We start from the raw sequence: 7,383 nt of genomic DNA, 5'->3' as shown, positions 1-7,383 counted from the left end.
GCTCATCCTGTAGTCTTGGTTTTTTGTGCTAAGTTTATAGATGCCTAGAAGGGTGGTGCAATGGTGGATACAACGTTGCATGGAGGCATCATCCTTGTGTTGACAAGGTTGCCTTCACATGGTCGTTTTATGGTTTGACATGTTGTCTTGTTTTGCCGTTATTTTCATGTATGCTTATACATCTTTATCCGTTTTGCACAGGTCTGGTGATGAAGCAGCAATTCAACTACCTACCCCGACAGAGGTGTGTCTCCAGCAGCAGAGTGTTTGGCAGTCTCAGGTTGTCACACAGTAAGGTGGATGATTAAGAAAGCTCTTCGAAGCCTTCAATATTACTATTTCATACCGTGCATGTTTTGTCTTCAACGACTTTTTCTCTAGAGGCATGGGGAAAAAAAATCAAAGATGCAAAGGCCAAAGGTAGAGACGACCAACTCGAAATATTGGTAAATAAATTTGTTGCTGCTTGTACTGAGGTTAGAAGTGTTTGACCTATAGACATGGAATGGAAGTAGTCAAAGATATGGAGGCTAGATGTAGAGACGACCACCTCACATATGCTGGGTAGTTTTAGGAGAATTTGTTACCGCCGGCACTCGTATCATTTTCCGTGATCTACTTATAGTTACCCGTCGTTATTGTATCAAGGGTAAAACTAGAAAAAGTCAACTAGTAGCGACACCGAACCATGACTTGCTCTACGCTAGCTAACTCTCGGGTTGGTAGCTAGGTATCGACTGGTTCTTGGACTTACCCTGCACACGCATGCACGCATGCTGCCGATCGATTGATGCGTGCACGTCAGAATTAGACAAAGGGTCCGTCTAGATCTCAGTCGACTTAAACTTCGTGAAGTCTAAGTCGTCTGACGTCATATATAAATTGATCGCACGATTTAACTCCGTTCGCACGCCTGGAGTCAGTTTCCCCGTTCCTTTTGTGTTGGCCTGCGTTGGCCTGCGTTGGCTCATCACGTGGGCTGCTGTTGGGCTGTGTTGACATTGTCCATTTGTTGTGCCTGTGTTTTTCTGTTTTTTTATTTGTGCTTTTTACTGGAATTGCTAGAACATTGTCCCGTTGGTGTATTGCTACACAGCACAATGTAGCTCTTATTTTTTACGCTAGCATTGCTAATGCTCTGTTCCTTCTTTTTATGTCATCTTGTTTCTTTTTAAATATTTTTTACATTTTTTTGTATTTTTAAATGATAAAGAAATATTTAATGCAACAAAGAAAAAATAATAACAAACAAAATATAAAGAAGAAGACAATTTAATTGGCTGTGACCAACGAATAAGGCCGACTAGTGTGCAAATGGGTCAATATTATTTTAGAAGGGGAAAGAGTAATTTGCATGCGAATAACATGTAATTGTGTGCAACATGTAATTGTGTTCGATCGAGGACATGCAATTGCATGCAGCTGAAATGTGTGCAACTGGGTAGCTAGACAAGCAACTCATGTGGCCGACGTATGTGCCACCTGATGGCAAATATTAAAAAAAGAAAAATAATTAAGTTTGCTGGCAAATATTTCAAATATGAATTTGAATCTTCCCTCATTCCTCACAAAACAATCGAGAGTTGCAATCTCTTTGAAGACATGCAATTATAGTCGGGCGATGCTTGCACTTGCGTGCATAGTAGCAACTGCAATTGCCTTCCTTCACCTGGACATAACATTACTGAGTTGGAGTTGCAATCAGAAGACGCACATGCAATTGCATAACTATTGGAAGACATGCATTTTGCAGCCGGGGTGAAGCTTGCAGTTGCGTGCCTACTAGTAAACTCCCTTCACAACAGCACTAAAAATGTGTCCGAGGATCTGGACAAGTAACTCTTCTCTCCTTCAATATGCTTTTTTTTTAGAAAATGAGCTCTGCTGTCAGAATCAGATACAAAAAACAAAAATTAATTTTTTCTTCATCCTTGGAAAAACAAAAAAAATGCAAAAAGAAAAAAAGGAAAAAAATGTGTATGATTTCAAAAAGTAACGAAAAAACACAAACTGGTTGTGAGATCGGGATCTTGATTTGTGTTTGCGGGCATGGCCGAAAACGGGGGTGTTATGGTGCTCGTGTGACACATAGCGAGGGTAGGGGATTCACGGGGGAGCTGCCCCCCTTCCGACCAAACAAAAAAGTCTAGTTGCGAAAAATGTTTGTAAAAAGACATGTAGTTATAGTCCAGGGGACAACGCTTGTAATTGCATGACTGGTTGCCCCCTTCTCTCTTGTTGCCGCCCCTCCGACAAAACAAATGCGCCTAGTTGCAACTAAGTTAGAAGACACTAAGTCACGACCATACTAGAAGACATGCGGTTGCATGAGTATAGTTGGACATGCAGCTGGACACCTCTCTCTCGCTGCCCCCCCCTTCCGACAAAACAAGGGTCCCCCTAGTTGCGACCAAGTTAGAAGACATGCAATTGCGTGCCCGTTGTGGGACATGCAACTGGCCCCATCTCTCGTGATGGCGTCCCCTCCAACAAAACAAGGGTCCGCCCCAGTTGCGACCATGGTCGAAGACATGCAGTTGCGTGTCAAGTATGGAACATGCAACTGGTGCCTCTCCTCGTACAACAAAAAATGGAAGTTGAGTTGCAACCAAGTTATAAGACATGCAGTTGCGACCACGTTAGAAGAATGCAGTTGCGTGCCCGTTGTGGGACATGCAACTGGTGCCCCTCCTCGTACAACAAAAAATGGAAGTTGGCTTACAACCAAGTTATAAGACATGCAGTTGCCACCAAGTTAGAAAGACATGCAGTTGCGTGCCTACTATGGGGCATGCAACTGGGCCCCATCTCTCTCGACGCCACCCCCTCCAACAAAACAAAGGTCCTCCCAGTTGCGACCAAGTTAGAAGACATGGAGTTGTTTGCCCATTGTGGGACATGCCAAGTGGCGCCTCTCCCCGCACAATAAAAATGGAAGTCGAGTTGCAACCAAGTTATAAGACATGCAATTGCGACCATGGTCGAAGACATGCTATGGCGTGCCTAGTGTGGGACATGCGACTGGTGCCTCTCCCCGTACAAAAAATGGAAGTTGACCTACAACCAAGTTATAAGACATGCAGTTGTGACCATGCTCAAAGACATACAGTTGCGTGCCCGTTGTGGGACATGCAACTAGCGTCCCTCCCCTTATAACAAAAATGAAAGTCGAGTAGCAACCAAGTTATAAGACATGCAGTTGCGACCAAGTTAGAAGACATGCAGTTGCGTGCCTAGTGTGGGGCATGCAACTGGGCCCCATCTCTCTCGACGCCCCCGCCCCCCTCCAACAAAACAAAGGTCATTCCAGTTGCGACCAAGTTAGAAAACATGGAGTTGGGTGCCCATTGTGTGACATGCAGCTGGCGCCTCCCCGCACAACAAAAATGGAAGTCGAGTTGCAACCAAGTTATAAGACATGCAGTTGCAACCATGGTCGAAGACATGCGGTTGAATGCCTAGTGTGGGGCATGCAACTGGGCCCATCTCTCTCGACGCCGCCCCCTCCGACGAAACAAAGGTCCTCCCAGTTGCGAGTGAGACATGCAACCCTCCCCCTCTCCCGCCGCACACTAACAAATCAAAAATCTCGGTTGCAGTTGGGTGTGTGGGCATGCAATTGCAGTCTGGTGTGTAGGCATGCATTTCCAGCCGAGGGCGACACTTGCAATTGCAGGACTACTATCGGACATGCAATTGCCCCCTCTCCGACAAAAACATAAGGCCAGTTGTCGTCGGGAGGGGGACATGCAATTGAAGTCAAGGGCGACGCTTGTAGTTGCAAGCCTACGCACATGCAACTCCCCCTCCCTCTCCTACCGCCCACTTACAAAATAAATTGTAGTTGTAGTTGGTTGTGTGGGCATGCAATTGCAGTCAGGGGTTACACTTGCAGTTGGATGCCTAGTGACAAACATGCAACCGCCCTTCTCTCGACAAAAGACTAATAAATTACAGTCAATGGTGACACTTACAATTCTTCCTAATAGAAGGCATACAAGAAAATGTTTTCAAAGCAACAAAAAGAGAAAATATAAATGAATAAAAAATAAAAAGGAAATTATTTAGAAAGCAAATAAAAAGAAGAAAATATAAACAAAAATGAAACAAGAAAAATGGTAAAGAATACAAATGCAATATAAAATCAATGTCACGAGGACACCGATCTTTTGTTGTTAAAAATCACTTACAAAAAATTAAAAAAGAGGCAGGAAAGTAAAATACAAAACACAAAAATAAAACCATAAAAAGCCAGGCCATCACATATCCCTACCCACGCATAAAAAAAGAAGGAAAGAGTGAGCCAGACACACCCTAAAACAGCCCGTCACCAAAAAACCTGGAAGCAAACTGATTAGACATGAGAGAGAAAACAAAAAAAACAAAAAACTAAGATATAAATAAAAGAGCGGGCGGCACTTGTAGTTGAGGTCCGATTGCTGGCGAATCGACTAAGACTTGACTAATTCTTGGTCGACTGAGAATAGCAAATCCACATAAAATAGATACTTTTTGAATTAGATATTTCCATCTAGACTTCTTTTAGACATACAACTGCAGTTGGCGACAATTATAGTTGTGTGCAGTTGGAGTCGGGGACGATACATACAATAGCGTTTCTAGTAGTAGAATGCAAATGGCCCCTCCCCAGATAATATACCACCGAATTTTGTGGCATTGAAGACATGTAGTTGCAGTCCCCAACCCCTCTGGCGGAAAAACACCGCTGAGTTTAAGACATGCATCAGCCGGGGCAGTAGTTGCATTTGAGTGCCTATTGATAGACATGGAACTGGCCCCTCCCCAATGAAAAAGAACACTCCATCACCGGTTGCATGTGGGTGTAGATGTGAGTGGGTGGACGGACATGCAACATATTGTCATTTTTTCATTCGAGGTTAAAATACAAAACTTAAAAGAAAACATAGTTGTGCATGATATTGTATGTGGATGGACATGTAACTGGTAGTTTGATTAAAGAAACGGCAAAATTAAACGTAAAAAGTTGAGAGTTAACTAAAAGACAAAAAACACAAGTATAGTTTCAGAATGAAGAGAACCCGGGCAGACGTGCTTGAGGTAAAAATAGAGGACACATTGTCGTTGAAAGTTAAAGTGAAAAGAAAAACAAAAATCACACAAAAAGGCCGACAGTATACAAGCCCCCTGCACAGAAACAAACAGACGCAAAAAGGCGCAAACATGCAGCTCTTAAGCAAGTGCAGCAAACAAACCACATGCCCAACCAGCCATGCGTTACTTTGCCTCATTTTATACAAAAAATATTTTTTGGGCAATCGTGTCGCTTGAAATGTGAAACTGGCACACTAAAAAATTAAAAATAATACATAAAAAACGGCACAAAACGAAAATAACGACTTATTGGAAATTTTCTTAATGCACGTTTCGCATTGAAAAAGATAGTGCAACTAGACAATAAAAAGAAGAAGTGAAAAGCAAAAACAAGAATACAGAAGCAATGATAGATGATATATTTTAGTAGATACATAAAATTATGAAGAAGAAAAAAAATAAAAAGTTGAAGTGAAATAAACATATAAATTAAGCAACAACAAAAAAAGCAGATATTTTCAAGTAAAAAGGGACGGCCACTTGCACAAGGAAAATCAACATGCTACAAAGAGAGTACGCAGAGCGGAATGTATGTGACAGGACCCCTTCCCCTCCCTAAGTCACGGACAGTAATGATGACAACTTCCTCTTCTAACTCCCTCTTCAATTGTAATAGTTTACAAAAGAAAAGAAACAGAACAAAAAAGCAAACAACAAAAATGGGCTGAACGCCTGCCCAGCCCACGGGCAAACCCGTGGCCCCGCCACAACAAAAGGAGCCCGGACCAAACAACGAAACGGGAAAGAAAACAAACCAGACGCATGCTTTAGCAGGCCGAATTGAGACAAAAAAGCTAAGCTGCGGGAATCTTGAAGGAACGATAATCCAACGGTTGAGGCGTCAACTGAGACTTCGTGAAGTCTCAGTCGACTGATTTTTAGCAGCTCCGTTAGACAAACGCCGGTACCTCTTACAAGACCAAATCGGGGGTTGGTATGATGCTCCATCTCCGGCGCCGCGCCGCACCCTGCCCTGGCGTGCGTCACAAGAACCTACGGCCTAACCACCGGTCGGGATGACCCTGCGACGGCGAACATCGAGCAGGCACACATATCCGACGATGGAGATGGTCGACGGACGATGTTCCCCAGGAGAAATGACGTGCCAACTTCTTATATACACTAGTAGAAAAATGATCAAATGTGAAGCACACTAGTGCCGGTTTGAATTTGAGCCGGCACTAATGTGACCATTAGTGCCGGTTCCAACGGCTAGGCGGGCGGGCATCATTAGTACCAGTTCGTGGGTAACCTTTAGTACCGGTTCATGCCACGAACCGGTACTAATGAGGCTGTGTCAGGCTATGGTCAGTCTGGGCCCCCCACGAAGATCTTTAGTACCGGTTCATGCCATGAACCGGTACTAGAGTTTCTTTGAAAGCTGATTTTTAGTCCCACCTCGTCAAGAGAGAGGCAGTATGAGCGGTTTATAAGCCGTGAGTGCACAGACAATGACGAAGAGTTGCAATGCTCACCTACATGTTGATTAACTTCAAGCCTTGTGGAATAGTATAGATTGCACTGAGTTATGTGCAGTGCAGTCTACACTATTCCGAATGACTTGAAGCAAATTAACCAGCATTGCACCTCTTTTTTATTTTTAATAACTTATTTGAACTTTAGACTTCTTTTGTGTTCAGTATGCAGCATTCAAAGCGACGTCATCAATTTCCAACATGTTCTGACATTATTTATTGTTTTTCGGTCATTTACCTAATTGTTTAGAGAGCTAAATAACCGTGAAATTGAAAATCACTATAAAATGAATCCTGAAAATGTTGAAACTTGGCATGGTATCATCATATCACCCGCATAGCATGCGCTAAAGAGTAGAGAGGGTCACGGCAAAAACTGGACGCACTTCGTGTACAAACTAGACAAACTCTTTCAGAGTATCAAGGTTTCGGACGAGAACTCATCTGTTACATGGCCACTTCAATGTTTTTTAAACTTATTTGAACTCCGTACTTCTTTTGTATTTAGTATGCAGCATTCAAAACGACGTCATCAATTTCCAACATGTTCTGACATCATTTGTTGTTTTTCGGTCATTTACCTAATTGTTTAGAGAGCTAAATGACCGTGAAATTGAAAATCACTACAAAATGAATCCTGAAAATGTTGAAATTTGGCATGGTATCATCATATCACCCGCATAGCATGCACGAAAGAGTAGAGAGGGTCACGGCAAAAACTGGACGCACTTCGTGTACAAACTGGACAAACTCTTTCAGAGTATCAGGGTTTCGA

Source organism: Triticum dicoccoides, chromosome 4A (assembly GCF_002162155.2).
Source record: "Triticum dicoccoides isolate Atlit2015 ecotype Zavitan chromosome 4A, WEW_v2.0, whole genome shotgun sequence".
Lineage (NCBI taxonomy): Eukaryota > Viridiplantae > Streptophyta > Magnoliopsida > Poales > Poaceae > Triticum > Triticum dicoccoides.
This window is presented reverse-complemented; position numbering follows the sequence as displayed.